Source organism: Saimiri boliviensis, chromosome 1 (assembly GCF_048565385.1).
Source record: "Saimiri boliviensis isolate mSaiBol1 chromosome 1, mSaiBol1.pri, whole genome shotgun sequence".
In the NCBI taxonomy this organism is placed as follows: Eukaryota; Metazoa; Chordata; class Mammalia; order Primates; family Cebidae; genus Saimiri; species Saimiri boliviensis.
This window is the reverse complement of record NC_133449.1, coordinates 192,070,592-192,086,127: the sequence shown is the minus strand read 5'-3', so window position 1 is coordinate 192,086,127 and position 15,536 is coordinate 192,070,592. Positions and strand designations below refer to the sequence as shown.

The following is a 15,536-nucleotide window of genomic DNA, read 5'->3' as shown; positions in this document are numbered from 1 at the left end:
AAAGCCAAGATAGATAAATGGGATCTAATTAAACTTCAGAGCTTCTGTACAGAAAAATAATCATTAGAGCAAACTGGCAACCAACAGAATGGGAAAAAATATTTGCAGTCTACACATCTGACAAAGGGCTAATATCCAGAATCTGCAAAGAACTAAAGCAGTTTTACAAGAAAAACACAAACAAACTCATTCAAAAGTAGGTGATGGATATAAACATTTTGCAAAAGAAGATAGATATGAGGCCAAGAAACATGAAAAAATGCTCATCATCACTGGTCCTTAGAGAAATACAAATCAAAACCACAATGAGATACCATCTCATGCCAGTTAGAATGGCGATCATGAAAAAGTCTGGGGACAACAGATGCCGGAGAGGATGTGGAGAAATAGGAACATTCTTACACAGTTGGTGGGAGTGTAAATTAGTTCAATCATTGTGGACGACAGTGTGGCGATTTCTCAAGGGTCTAGAAATAGAAATTCCATTTGACCCAGCAATCCCATTACTAGATATATACCCAAAGAACTATAAATCATTTTACTATAAAGACACATGCACACATATGTTCACTGCAGCCCTGTTTACAATAGCAAAGACCTGCAACCAACCGAAATGCCCATCAATAATAGACTGGACAAAGAAAATGTGGCACATATACACCATGGAATACTATGCAGCCATAAAAAGCGATGAGTTTGTGTCCTTTGTAGGGACATGGATGAATCTGGAAACCATCATTCTCAGCTAACTGACACAAGAACAGAAAACTAAACACCACATGTTCTCACTTACAGGCGGGTGTTGAACAAGAAGAACACAGGGACTCAGGGAGAGGAGCATCACACCCTGGGAACAGTTGGGGAAAAGGCTAGGGGAGGGACAGTGGGGGGTGGGAAGGGTGGGAGGAATAACATGAGGAGAAATACTGCTGGATATAGTATGCATCTATGCAACAATGCTGCATGACCTGCACATGTACCCCAGAACCTAAAGTAAAATTTAAAAAGAAAGACATTACAGAAGAAAAGACATGGCAACATTTTATTTTAGACATAAATGAAAATCATTAAAAAATAAAAATATTAGTGACTTTGAAAAATTCTTACTATATAATTGTACAGATTAAAGAAGGAAAGAGGGTTACAGACAGGGCTCTAGAAAACAAGAGTAGTGCTAATAAATAATTTGTGTTAAAGGTTTTGAAAAATTAAAAATATTAATTGTAATATTATAAATGAGTAGAGTATTTTAATGAAGCTTACAAGTCTACAGAAATCAAACAAATAGGAAAGAAGAAACTAATTTTTTAAATTATACTTTAATTTCTGGGGTACATGTGTAGAACATGCAGGTTTGCTACATAGGTGTATATATGCCATGGTGGTTTGCTGCATTCATCACCCTGTCATCTACATTAGGTATTTCTCTTAATGCTATCCCTCCCCTAGCACCTCACCCCCCAACAGGCCCTGGTATATGATGTTCCCCTCTCTGTGTCCATGTGTTCTCATTGTTCAACACCCACTTATGAGTGAGAACATGCAGTGTTTGGTTTTCTGTTCTTGTGTCAGTTTGCTGAGAATGACGGTTTCCCGCTTCATCCATGTCACCGCAAAGGACATGAACTCATCCTTTTTACGGCTGCATAGTATTCCATGGTGTATATATACCACATTTTCTTGATCCAGTCTATCATTGATGGGCATTTGGGTTGGTTCCAAGTCTTTGCTATTGTTAACAGTGCTGCAATAAACATATGTGTACATGTGTCTTTATAACAGAATGATTTATAATCCTTTGGGTATATACACTCAGTAATGGGATTGCTGAGTCAAATGGTATTTCTAGTTCTAGATCCTTGAGGACTCACCACACTGTCTTCAACAATGGTTGAACTACTTACACTCCCACCAACAGTGTAAAAACATTCCCATGTCTCCACATCTTTTCCAGCATCTGTTATCTGCTGACTTTTTTATGATCGCCATTTTGGCATGAGATGGCATCTCAATGTGGTTTTAATTTGCATTTATTTTATGACCAGTGATGATGAGCTTTTTTTCATATGTTTGTTGGCTGCATAAATGTCTCCTTTTGAGAAGTTTTTGTTCATATCTTTCACCCACTTTTCGATGAGGCTGTTTTTTTCCTGTAAATTTGTTTAAGCAATTTTTAATGTTATATAAGAAGGAAATTAACCACTGTTGGTCCTTGGTTCAGTAGTTAAAGATAATGTTATGTGATGGTTAATATTAGATGTCAACTTGATTAAATCGAAGGATGCCTAGACAGTTGGTAAATTATTGTTCCTGCGTGTGCCTGTGAAGGTGTTACCAGAAGGCACTGACATTTGAGTCAGTGGACTGGATGAGGAAGACCCTCCCTCAATGTGAATGGGTACCATCCAATGGGATGCCAGTGTTGCTAGGGCAAAAGTAGTCAGAGAAGGTGGAATAACCTTGCTTGCCAAGTCTTCTGGGACATCAAGACTCCAGGTTCTTCTGCCTTTGAACTCTTGGACTTACACCAGTGGTTTGCTGGGGACTCCTGTGCCTTTGGCCACAGCCTGCAGTCTGCACTTTGGCTTCCTTACTTTTGAGGCTTCTGGACTCAGACTGAGCCACTACTGGCTTCTTTTCTTCCTCAGCTTGGAGACGGCCTATTGTGGGACTTCACCTTGGGATTGTGTGAGTCAATTCTCCTTAATAAACTCCCTTTCATATATATATGTATCCTATTCTGTCCCTCTGGAGAACCCTCATACATTTATATAATAATGATAAACATTGATTGGATGAAGATTGTGCTGCCATTATATCAAATTATTAATGTAAGAGGAAATGAGAGTTATATTAGGAGATAAATCTTACCAAAATAGCCAGACCAAAGATTTATTACATAATGCCAAAATAGAGAAATTGATAGTTGCATAGGGTTCTCTTTGTTTTAGAAATATGGACATAAACACCAAACACCAAAAAAAAAAAAAAAAAAAAAAAAAAAAAAAAAAAAAAGAACAAAAGGTTGCAAATGGCTGTGGAAACTGGAGCTAGAGTTAAAATTGTCTGACTAAAGGAAAATGCTGGATTTCATTAAAAATGTTTTACCTTAGTTTGATTTTTAAATTAGGCATAGATTTGAATTTGATAGAAACAAACACAAGTCTTATACAGAGAATGATTTCTACAATGCAAAATTTATAGCAAAAACATTGTAAGAAAATAAAACAGAAAAAGTGACTGCTTCTGGGGGCATATTTGTTCATGCCATTTAACAATTTCTTTGTACATTAATTTCTTCCAAATTTCTTAAAATTAGTAACATCTCAAACAATAAATAATCAACAAAAGAAGAAAAAGGCCACATGAAGTCATATGACACATGAGAAGAGAAAGCATGAAAGATAAACTAAGTGAAAATGACTGTGGAAGGATCACACCATCAGATAAGCAATATTAAGTGACCATTGTGAAGCTAGTACTGAAAGAATAAACAAAAAAATGAATATAACATTTGCCATCCCTTTCAGGCACTTAAAATTAAGTAAAATAAAAATAAATGGAGGAAATACATTAGAGAGTTTTATTTTTATGAAAACTAATAAAATTTAAAGCTCAGTTGATAGGAAGGTTAGAGGTCTAATAACTCAAATTCAGTCAAAAGTGAAAGAGTATTTTCTTCCCTGAAAAGTTCTGCTCTTCTATGTTTAATAAAGAGTGGCTCCCGTGGTTCCCTGCTCCTACTGTCAAAAATTGTTATTTGTAAATAGCTCTCATATAAAATTATGAAAATTGTCATAAACTCAATGAAATATTATTCAATTTGCAAAATGGAATATTGGACAGAATTTTTTCTTAAAAGTCCATCTTGTGTATTCTTAGGAAATTTGCTTATCAAAATACTAGTTGTAATGAGGATTTTTAAATTCTTCTGTAGTATTTACTGCTTGTTTAAAATGGTTTTCAAATTTTAAGACAAAAAAGGGCACTTCTCATCGAAATACCAGTTGTAATGATGATTTTTTATTTTTCTGTAGTATTAACTGCTGGCTTGAATTGGTTTTCAAATATTAAGTCAAAAAAGGGCACTTCTTTCTCATGTCTACTTTATTATTTTTTTTTTTTCTTTTTGAAACGGAGTCCTGCTCTGTCGCCAGGGTGAAGTGCAGTGGTGTGATCTGGGCTCACTGCAACTCCATCTCCTGAGCTCAAGTGATTCTCCTGCCTCAGCCTCCCAGGTAGCTGGGACTACAGGTGCTCTCCACCATGCCCAGCTAATTTTTACATTTTTAGTAAAGCCGGGGATTCACCATGCTGGCCAGGATGGTCTTGATCTCTTGACCTCATGATCCGCCCACCTCAGCCTCCCAAAGTGCTAGGATTACAATCTTGAACCACCGTGGCTGGCCTGTCTTTTATTCAGATGTGATTAACCAACATGCTAATGAAGCTTAAAAATCAGAGCCATTTCTTGCACGGGCCCCTTGTAGCAACATGCTCTGCATGTTTTTGTGGGATTTGCAAAAGCAGGACACTTTAATCAAAATTAATTAAGACTGCTGCATCTTTTCACTTTAACTTTTAAAATACGTCTGTTATAGAGAATCGTATTTGGAGTGTCTGTGAGGTAGTTGAGCCAGGAACAATTGAGTTTGATATCGTGGTCCAAATGGACCACAGTCATGTCTGTGTTTATCTGAGTTATTGCTTCCATCCTGGTATAGGTGTGGCTTTAAGGATTACTCCTGCAGCCCACCGTGTTACCTCTCTCAGTGTTGAGACACAAAGATACAGAAAGGAGGTCTCATGGAGCTATTAGCCTGTTCTACTGAGGGTGGCACTGGAAGGATATGGGTAACAAAGAAAAAAGGGTTTGAAATGCATAGCATGAGAAGCTAGACTGTGAAACATTTATCTAACTCTGACCTGTCATAAATAAACTTGTAATACAACTTTTATCCATATTTGACAGCAGTAGCATGACATTTATTAGACATTACAATAGTGGGTTGTGAAGCTAAAAGAATATTTTAAGTGATCAGTAATGTAAAAATAAATTTCAATCAAAAGACTCAATTGCTCTCTAGTTTCTTTAAAATATAATAAATCATTGACATCTAAAGTGGCAATCTAAGTTTGAAGTAGGAAAGAAATAGCAAGAAGTCTGTCAGAAAATTATTTAATTAAGATAAAATCATTGCCTTCTGGGTTTGTAATTTCACTTTAATTAAAATAGTTGTCTTCTGGGTTTTGTAATTTTACCAGTACTTGACAGCTTTTTATAATTTGTAATGTATTGAAATTTATTTTTTCATCATAAATATATGTCAACTTTTATACTTAATTTTTTATTTGTAAATTTGATTTCTTTTTCCACATAAAACTGAGGCTGCTCTGGATTTTTAATTGTTATTTTAAAACATTTACTATGTTAAGTATCATAGGTTTTCTTTTTTTTCTTTTAAGTAAAACAAACTTTATATAGTTAATATCAGTGTAGATCACCTTAATAGATTAGTGGACCCATTTTTCCTGCTTTTAGCTTCATGTACAATGAACTCAGATGATCACACAATATGAGGAAAAAAATTCAAGAAATCAACAAAAACTGAAATAAGTCAAAGGAAGTAACAGAGTTTGTAATAAAATATTCTATACAAAACGTCTGGATAAAAGCTGCCCACTGTTTCAATCCATTCCTCTACTTCCACCCGTATTAACTTTCAAAAGGTTATTGGCCTCATTTAGAGATGAAAAAGTGTTCTGTCCCTATATAAGAACTACTAAACAGACATACACAACACAAAACTAAATCCAAGAACAAAGAAAAAGAAAAGAATATATATATAAAAGATAAATGAGTAACATACAACATAGGAAGTATCTTAGAAAACAGAGAATATTGGAAAACTCAATTTCTATTATCTCTATTGAAATTATAGGCACCTTATTTCTTTGGAAATATGACAGTAAGACAAGAAATGAGACAAGTGCTAAAAATTTTGATTCAGAGAAGAAATTTAAATTGGCTGGCAGTATTCAGGAAAGAAATGGGGGGAAAATAAATACACTACACAGAGTATCCTATATTACCTAGCTTAAACAGTAAAATAAAAGCAACCAAAAGACACATTGGGAATGATCTTGAGGAAATTAGAAATGGAAGGAAAGAATAGAGACAAAAGGACAAATAAATAAAGAGAGACAGAGGCAGTGATAGGAAAACAAAGAATATCCAGCAAATACTTATTTGTCTCTAAAGCACAAAAATAAAGATCTGACTCAGGAAAAAAATGACAGAATACTTAAGAAAAAAAGGATATCCTCAGAAAGATGCTAAAATAAGATAAATAAAGAATCATAAAAAGTAACTTATAAACAATAGGTGAAAATCAAATTGGCCTCAGCATTCTCAATTCCTTCTAAGATCAGAGACAAAAAAGGGAAACACTTCTTTACTCAGTGTTGTAATCTGAATGTGTCATTTGGAATTGTGGACATCATCTTGGGACAAAGAGTGGAGCCAAGAAGATAAATCAACATGTAATAGAAAAACCTGATTTTTTTTTTTTTCTTTCTTTCTTTCTTTTTTTTTTTTTGAGACAGAGTCTCACTCTGTCACCCAGGCTGGAGTGCAGTATGCAATCTCGGCCCACCGCCACCTCCACCTCCTGACTTCAAGCAATTCTCCTGCCTCAGCCTCCAGACTAATTGGGATTAGAGGTGCCTGCTCTTAGCCTGGCTAATTTTTGTCTTTTTAATAGTGAGAGTTTCACCATGTTGGCCAGGTTGGTCTCAAACTCCTGACCTCAAGTGATCCACCCTCCTTGGCCTCCCAAAATTCTGGGATTACTTACAGGTGTGAGCCACCATACCTGGCTTACCTGATGATGCTCTACGTCAACTCTGGATGTCTCCATCACTTTGGATGACAATTTTTTCTTATTGCTTAAGCCATTGTGATTTCAGTCCTTGGTTACTTGTTGTTGAAAGCTTCATCAAAGACAAAAACCACAATATTATCTTAATAGATGCAGAGAAGGCCTTCGACAACATTCAACAGCGATTTATGCTAAAAACTCTCAATAAACTATGTATTGATGGAACATATCTCAAAACAATAAAAGCTATTTATGACAAACTCACAGCCAATATCATACTGAATGGTAAAAAATTTGAAGCATTCCCTTTGAAAACTAGCACTAGACAAGGATGCCCTCTCCTGCCACTCCTATTTGATATAGTATTGGAAGTTCTAGACAGAGCAATTAGGCAAGAAAAAGAAATAAAGGGCATTCAATTAGGAAAAGAAGTAGTCAAATCGTCCCTATTTGCAGACAACATGATCATATGTTTAGAGGACCCCATTGTCTCAGACCAAAAATCTCCTTAAGCTAATGAGCAATTTTGGCAAAGTCTCAGGATACAAAGTCAGTGTGCAGAAATCACAAGCATTCCTATCCACCAATAACAGAGAGTCAAATCATGGTGAACTCCCACTTACAATTGCTACAAAGAGAATAAAATACCAAGGAATACAACTAACAAAGGATGTAAAAGATCTCTTCAAGGAGAACTACACATGACTGATCAAGGAAATAAGAGGACACAAACATGAAAAAACTTTCCATGCTCATGGTTAGGAAGAATCAATATCGAGAAAATGGCCATATTACCTAAAGTAATTTATAGTTTCAATGCTATCCCCATCAAAATACCAGTTTCTTTACAGAACTGGAAAAAACACTTTTAATTTCATATGGAACCAAAAGAGAGCCCACATAGCCAAGACAATCTTAAGCAAACAGAACAAAGCTGGAGGCATCACGCTACCTGACTTCAAATTATACTACAAGGCTACAGTAATCAAAACAGCATGATGCTGGTACTAAAACAGAGATACAGACCAATGGAACAGAACAGAGGCCTTGGAAGCAATGCCACACATCTACAACCATCTGATCTTTGACAAACCAGACAAAAACAAGCAATGGGGAAAGGATTCCTTGTTTAATAAATGGTGCTAGGAAAACTGGCTAGCCACATGCAGGAAGCTGAAACTGGACCCCTTCCTTACACCTTATACAAAAATTAACTACAGATGGATTAAAGATTTAAACATAAGAACTAACACCATATAAACCCTAGAAGAAAACCTAGGCAACACCATTCAGGACATAGGCACGGGCAAGGACTTCATGACTAAAACACAAAAAGCAATGGCAACAACAGCCAAAATAGAAAAATTGGATCTAATTAAACTAAAGAGATTCTGCATAGCAAAAGGAACAATTATTAGAGTAAACCGGCAACCAACAGAATGGGAAAAATATTTTGCAATCTACTCGTCTCATAAATGGCTAACATCCACTATCTACAAAGAACTAAAGCAGATTTACAAGAAAAACACAAACCCATTCAAACGGGGCAAAGGATATGAACAGACCCTTTTCAAAAGAAGACAAATATGTGGCCAACAGACATGAAAAAATGCTCATCCTCATTGGTCATTAGAGAAATGCAAATCAAAACCACATGAGATATCATCTTATGCCAGTTAGAATGGTAATCATTAAAAAATCTGGAGACAACAGATGCCAGAGAGGATGTGGAGAAAGAGGGAACACTTTTACTCTGTTGGTGGGAATGTAAATTAGTTCAACCATTGTGGAAGACAGTGTGGCGATTTCTCAAGGATCCAGAAATAGAAATTCCATTTGACCCAGCAATCCCCTTACTGGATATATACCCAAAGGATTATAAATCTTTCTATCATAAAGATGCATGCACACGTATGTTCACTGCAGTGCTGTTTATGAAAGCAAAGACCTAGAACCAACCCAAATGCCCATCAATGATAGACTGGACAAAAAAAATGTGGCACATATACACCATGGAATACTATGCAGCCATAAAAAATGATGAGTTCATGTCCTTTGTAGAGACATGGATGAATATAGAAACCATCATTCTCAGCAAACTGACATAAGAACAGAAAAGCAAACACTACATGTTTTCACTCATAGGTGGGTGATGAACAATGAGAACACTTGGGCACAGATAGAAATCATTAAAGAACTGGTATTTCTTACAGCGAAGAAATTGAATATTTTTAGCAAAATGTTACATTCTTCATTTCACTCTAGATGCCTGTTATAATTAAATAAAATTAATAATTTTAGAGGAAAATCGTATATCATATGAGCCAATTTTTTCAAAGTTTTTTGAGATTTATTAAAATTTAAGATACAAAATTTTAAAGTCAAAATTTTCTTCTTTTACATTTCCAGCATATTATTAAAGGGGAATGAGGCAAAATTATACAAAAATCATAGGTGCACAAGGTAATTTTCTCCAATTGTATATACCTCTCAAATCAAGAAATAGAATACTAGCAGGGCATCAGAAATAGTCAATAACCTGGAAGACCAGACCATATCTCTCAGCATAAGTTAATTTTACCTGTTTTTTGAAACTTAGGTAAATAGAAACAACAGTATTATTTTGTGTCTTCAAAAAAAAAAAAAAAAAACAAACAAAAAACAACAAAAAAAAACCTTATGTTTGAGAGAGTCATCCAAATGTGCTAGGCATACTTACAGTTTTTTTTTTTCTTTTTTTGCATTACTATGGCATAATTTTGGCATTTATTTTACTATTGATGGACACTGATGCAGTTTCCAGGTTGGGGAACTAACATGTAGGGTTGTTCTGAACACTCTTAAATATATTCACTGATTTATGAATCTGTGCTTGTTTCTGTTAAGTGTATAGTTAGGAGGAGTGTGTTGCAAAAGTAAAGGCTACACAAATAGGTACTTTTAACGTATAACGGTAGTTTTGCAAACTGGTCGTACCAATTTACACTTCCCAAAGCCATGCCTATGAAAATTGGTTATGCTACAGTTACCAAAATTTACATCTACCTGATGAATAATAGAGTTGTTCATATTTTTCAATTTCTTGGCAATCTGTATATATCACAATATTTAAGTCGTTCAGAAATATGTCCTCTTTTGTCTGAAGTAACTTGTTTTTTTCCAACTAGAGCAAGAAAGTGATTATTTTAATGTCTAAATCATGTATTGTGTCAACCCTTCTTTTAAAAATAACTATAAAAAGTCCAAAGGTTTACGATTTTTGCTTAGAATAACACACATACAATGTAATAAAGTCTGTAATTTATTGCATGAAATTATCTCCTTTCAATTTCGCTGCACCCACACTATCTTTATTGCTATTTTCAGGTTATCCCAGGGTTTTCTTCTTACAGCTATTGTTATTACTTTTCTTTTTTCTTACCACAGAATCTTTTTTCTCATTTATTTTAATCCTCTGATTACTGACTATCTCAGAAATCACAACTCTGTTTAACTGTCATGTAACAAGAAATGTAAAAGCAAGCCTAATTTTTCTTAGGCTTCAAAGTTCAAGTTACAATTTTCAGGGTTCTATTTATACATTTTAAAAAGTTGTAAATTATGTGACTTTTAATAACATTTTATCACCTTAAACATTTAGTTACATAAATGCCTCCACAAATTCTACCTTTGTTTAATGTGTTTAATTTCCTTTTAAAATTATTCATATCTTTAATTAATAAAAATTGTATATATGTATACAGCATGTTGTTTTGAAATATGTATACACTGGGGAATTATTATATCAAGTTACTTAACACATCTATTTTCTTGTATAGTCGCCACTTTTTGGTTGTAAGAACATTTAAAATCTACTCTCTTAGAGGTCAAGCACACAGTATTATTAACTATGATCACCATGTTGTACAATAAATCTTCAAAACTACTCCTCCTAATTGAAACTTTGCATACTTTGACTAATATCTCCTCAGTCCCCTACCACCACCAGCCTCAACTCCTGGTAACCTCATTTGGCTTTGCTTTTACATGTTTGACATTTTAAAAATCTACATATAATTGTATTACACAGTGTTTGCCTTTCTGTGCCTAGTTTCTTTAACAGTATAATGTATTCCAGGTTAATCCATGTTTACATAAAAGACAAAAATTTGTTTTTTAAAGCTGAATAGTCTTCCATTGTGCGTGTGTGTGTGTGTGTGTGTGTATGTGTATGTGTGTGTGTATGTATATATATGCGTGTGTGTGTGTATATACACATTTTTTAATCCATTCATTTATTCACAAATATATAGGTTATTTTAATATTGAAGCTACTTTATATCATCATGCAGTGAATATGGGAGTGCATATATCTCTTCATAATCCTGTTTTCAATTCCTGTGGATATGTACCCAAAAGTGGGATTGCTGGATGACACAGTAGCTCTATTTTTAATTTTTGGAAGAATTTTCATACTGTTTCCTTATTGGCTGTACTAATTCACATTCCCATAAACAGTGTGCAGTGGTTCCCTTTTCTTTGCATACTCCTCAACACTATCTCTGGTCTTTTTGATAATGGCCATTCTAACTGGTGTGAGATGGTATCTCACTGTGGTTTCAATTTGCATTTCTCTGATGATTAGTAATGCTGAACATTTTTTCATATGATTGACCATTTGTATGTCTTCTTTTAAGAAATGTCTATTCTAGTCCTTGGCCCATTTTTAATTGAGTTACCCATTTTCTTGCTATTGAGTTGCTTCAGTTCCTTATATATTTTTTATGATAATCTCTTATCAGATGTATGGTTTACAAATATTTTATCCTTTTTGATAGGCTTAAAAATTATTTCTATTTGTCTTTCTATCCTTGAGTCTTTATGGAGAAATATCTTACTTTGAGGACATCAAATACTAATGATAGTTATTCTTTAGTAGTGAAAATTAGTAATAGACTCTAATTTTTTTGAGTAATTTTACAAAAGCAATACCTTTTTTTAAAAAATTTCAAATTGTATTTTCCGCACAGGGGATATATGTGCATGCAGGTTTGTTACATGGGCATATTGCACTCAGGTAGTAAGCATGGTAGCCAACAAGTAGCTTTGAAACCCATTCCCTCATCACTACCCCATCCCCAGGAGTCCACAGTGTATTTGCATGTTTATGTTCATGTATGCTCAATGTTTAGCTCCTGCTTTTAAGTGATAACATGAAGTATTTATTAATTTAAAATTATGTCCTCCAGTTGCATCCATGTTGCTACCAAGGACATGATATCATTATTTTTATGGCTGTATAATATTTCAGGTTTTATATGTGCCACTTTTTTTTTAAATCCAATCCACTATTGATTGACACCTAAGTTGATTCTGATATTGTGAATAGCAAAACAATGAACATATAAGTTCAAGTGTATTTTTGGTATAAAGATCTATTTTCCTTGGGGTATGTACTCAGTAATGGGATTGTTGTACTCAAATGGTAGCTCTGTTGCAACTTTTTTGAGAAATCTCCAAACTACTTTCCATAGTGGCTGAAAGAATTTACCTTCCCACAGTTTCCCTTTCTCCACAGCCTTCTGAACATCTGTTGTGTTTTGACTTTTTGATAATAGCTCTTCTGACTGGTGTGAAGTGCTAGCTCATTGTGGTTTTTGTTTGCATTTTTCTAATGATTAGTGATGATGAGTGGTTTTTTTTTTTCATGCTTGCTGTCCACTTGAATGTCTTCTTTTGAGAAGTATCTGCTCATGACTTTTGTCCATTTTTAATGGGGTGATTTGTTTTTTGCTTTGTTGACTAAAGTTGCTTATAGACTAGATATCAGACTAGATATCTATGTATTTGTCAGATACGCAGTTTGTGAAAATTTTTGCCCATTCTGTAGGCTGTTTACTCTGTAGATGCTTTCTTTTGCTATGAAGAAGCTCTTTAGTTTAATGAGGTCCCACTTGTCAATTTTTGTTTTTGTTTTGATTGTTTTTAGGTACTTATATTTGCCAAGGGTGATGTTAAGGAGGGTATTTCTTAGGTTTTCTTCTAGAATTTTTAAAGTTTGAGGTCTTACATTTAAATCTTTAATCCATCTTCAGTTAATTTTGTATATGTTGAAAGGAAAGGTATGAGTCCCGTTTCAGTCTTTAGAATGTGCCTATCTAGTAATCCCAGCACCATATATTGAATAGGGAGTGTTTTCCCAATTGCTTCCTTTTGTTTGCTCTGTTGAAGACAAGATGGTTGTAGATGTGCAGCTTTACTTCTGAGTTTTCTACTCTATTCCATTGGTCTATGTGTCTACTTGGTTTTTGTTTGTTGATTTAAGTTACGTATAGATTCCACTTCGAGGTTTGATAGTGTGATGCCTTAGACTTCGCTGGTTTTTTTTTTTTTTTTTTTTTTTTTTGGTTCCATATGAATTTTAGAATACATTTTTTTCCCCTAATTCTGTGAAGAATGACATTGGCAGTTTAGGTATAGCACTGAATATGTAGAGTCTTCTGGGCAATGTGGCTATTTTAACAGTATTTATTCTTCCAACCTATGAACATGGAATATTTCTCTATTTGTCATCTCTAACTTCTTTCAGCACTGTTTTGTAGCTGTCCTCTCAGACAGCTTTCACCTCCTTGCTTAGCTGTATTCCTAGGTAATTCACTTGTTTGTGTGTGGCTATTGTAAATGGGATTATGTTCTCAATTTGACTCTCAGGCAGGATGTTATTGGTGTATAAAAATGCTACTGATTTTTGTATACTGATTTTGTATCCTGAATCATTGCTAAACTCATTTATCCGTTCTAGTAACCTTTTGGTGGTGTCTTCAGAGTTTTCTAAGTATTGAATCATGCTGTCAGGGAATAGAGATAGCTCAACTTCTTTTCCTTTTTGGATGCCATTTATTTATTTATTTATTTTTATTTATTTTTTTTTAGATGGAGTCTTGCTCTGTCACCCAGGCTGGAGTGCAATGGCACAATCTCGGATCACTGCAGGCTCTGCCTGCAATGGCACAATCTTGGCTCACTGCAGGCTCTGCCTCTTGGGCTCAAGTGATTCTCCTGCCTCAGCCTCCCAAGCAGCTGGGATTACAGGCTTCTGCCACCAAGCCCAGCTGATTTTTGTATTTTCAGTTGATATAAGGTCCACCATGTTGGCCAGGCAGGGCTTGAACTCCCTGACCACCTAGGCCTCCCAAAGTGCTGGGACTATAGGTGTGAGCCACTGTACCCCGCCTATTTATTTCTTTTGCCTGATTGCTCTTACTAGGACTTCAAGTACTATGCTGAGTAGGAGTGGTGAGAATGGGTATCTTGCCTTGTTCCAGTTCTCAATAGCAATATCTGCAGCTATTGCCCATTCATTATGGTGTGGCAGTGAGTTTCTTATAAATGGCTCTTATTGTTTTGAGGTATGTTACTTTTTTACCCAGTCTGTTGAGTTTTTATTATGAAGGGATGTTGAATTTTATTGAAAATCTTTTATGCATTTATTGAGATAATCGTGTTTTTCGCTTTTAATTCTGTTTGTGTGGTGAATCACACATTGATTTTTGTATGTTGAAGCAACTTTGTCCCAGAAACAAAGGCTACTTGGTCATGGTGCATTAACTTTCTGATGTGCTATTTGATTCAGTTTGCAAGTATTTTGTTGATTTTTGCATCTATGTTCATTAGGCATATCAGTCTGAAGTTCTTTGTCATGTTTCTGCCTGATTTTGGTATTAGGCCAATTCTGCTTTATAGAATGAATCAGGGAGAGGTCCTTCTGCCTCAATTTGTTTTTTGAAATAATTTCAGTAAAATTGGTGCCTATTTGTCTTTGTACATCTGGTGAAATTTGGCTGTGAATCCATTCAGGGCTTTTTCTAGTTGGTATTTTTGTTTTTTTGTTGTTGTTTTGTTTTTGCTGATTCAATTTCAGAGCATAATAACATTCTCTTCAGTGTTACACTCTCTGATTCAATCTTGGGTGATTGTGTGTTTCTAGAAATGTATCCATTTCCTCTAGATTTTTAAATTTGTGTGCACAGAGTTGCTCACAGTATTCTCTGGTGATCTTTTGTCTTTCTGGGGATCACTTGCAATACTACCGTTACTTCTGATTTACCTATTTGGATCTTTTAATCTTTCTTTATTTGGTAATCTAAGAAGCAGTCTAGCAAAGTCATTTATATTTTTTTGAGAAACAAATCTTGGTTTCATTAATCTTTTATCTGGATTTCTACATCTCAGGTTCATTATGTTTTTCTCTAATTTTAGTTTTTCTTTTGTTCTGGTAGACTGTTAAATTGAGATCTTTCTAACTTCTTGATGAAGGCATTTAGAGCTATACACTTTCCTTTTAACCTTGCTTTAGCTGCATCCCAGAGACTTTGGTAAGTTGTGTCCCTGTTTTCATTGATTTCAAAGACTTTTTTTTATTTGTGTCTTAATTTCATTGTTTACCCAAGAGTTTTACTTAGAAGCAAGTTGTTTAATTTCCACGTACTTAGGAAGTTTTGAGAGATTGTTTTGATGCTGATTTCTATTTTTTTTTTTTGCATTGTCATCCAAGAATGTATATTTCAGTTTTCTTTGAATTTATTGAGACTTGCTTTGTGACCAAATATGTAGTCGATCTTAGAGTATGTTCTGTGTGCAGATGAGAATAATACAAATGTATATTCTGTGGTTGTT

The 15,536-nt window shown here is 34.7% G+C and overlaps 1 protein-coding gene across 1 annotated transcript in view; it reads right to left on the bottom strand.

The window, feature by feature from the left end:
• Positions 1-15,536, bottom strand: part of LOC141580586 (uncharacterized) — an 862,829-nt gene that overhangs the window by 95,330 nt on the left and 751,963 nt on the right. Inside the window, exon 15 of the mRNA XM_074382346.1 lies at positions 6,885-6,993. The gene's annotated coding sequence lies outside the window, so the exon portion shown is untranslated. The remainder of the gene's footprint in view (positions 1-6,884; positions 6,994-15,536) is intronic.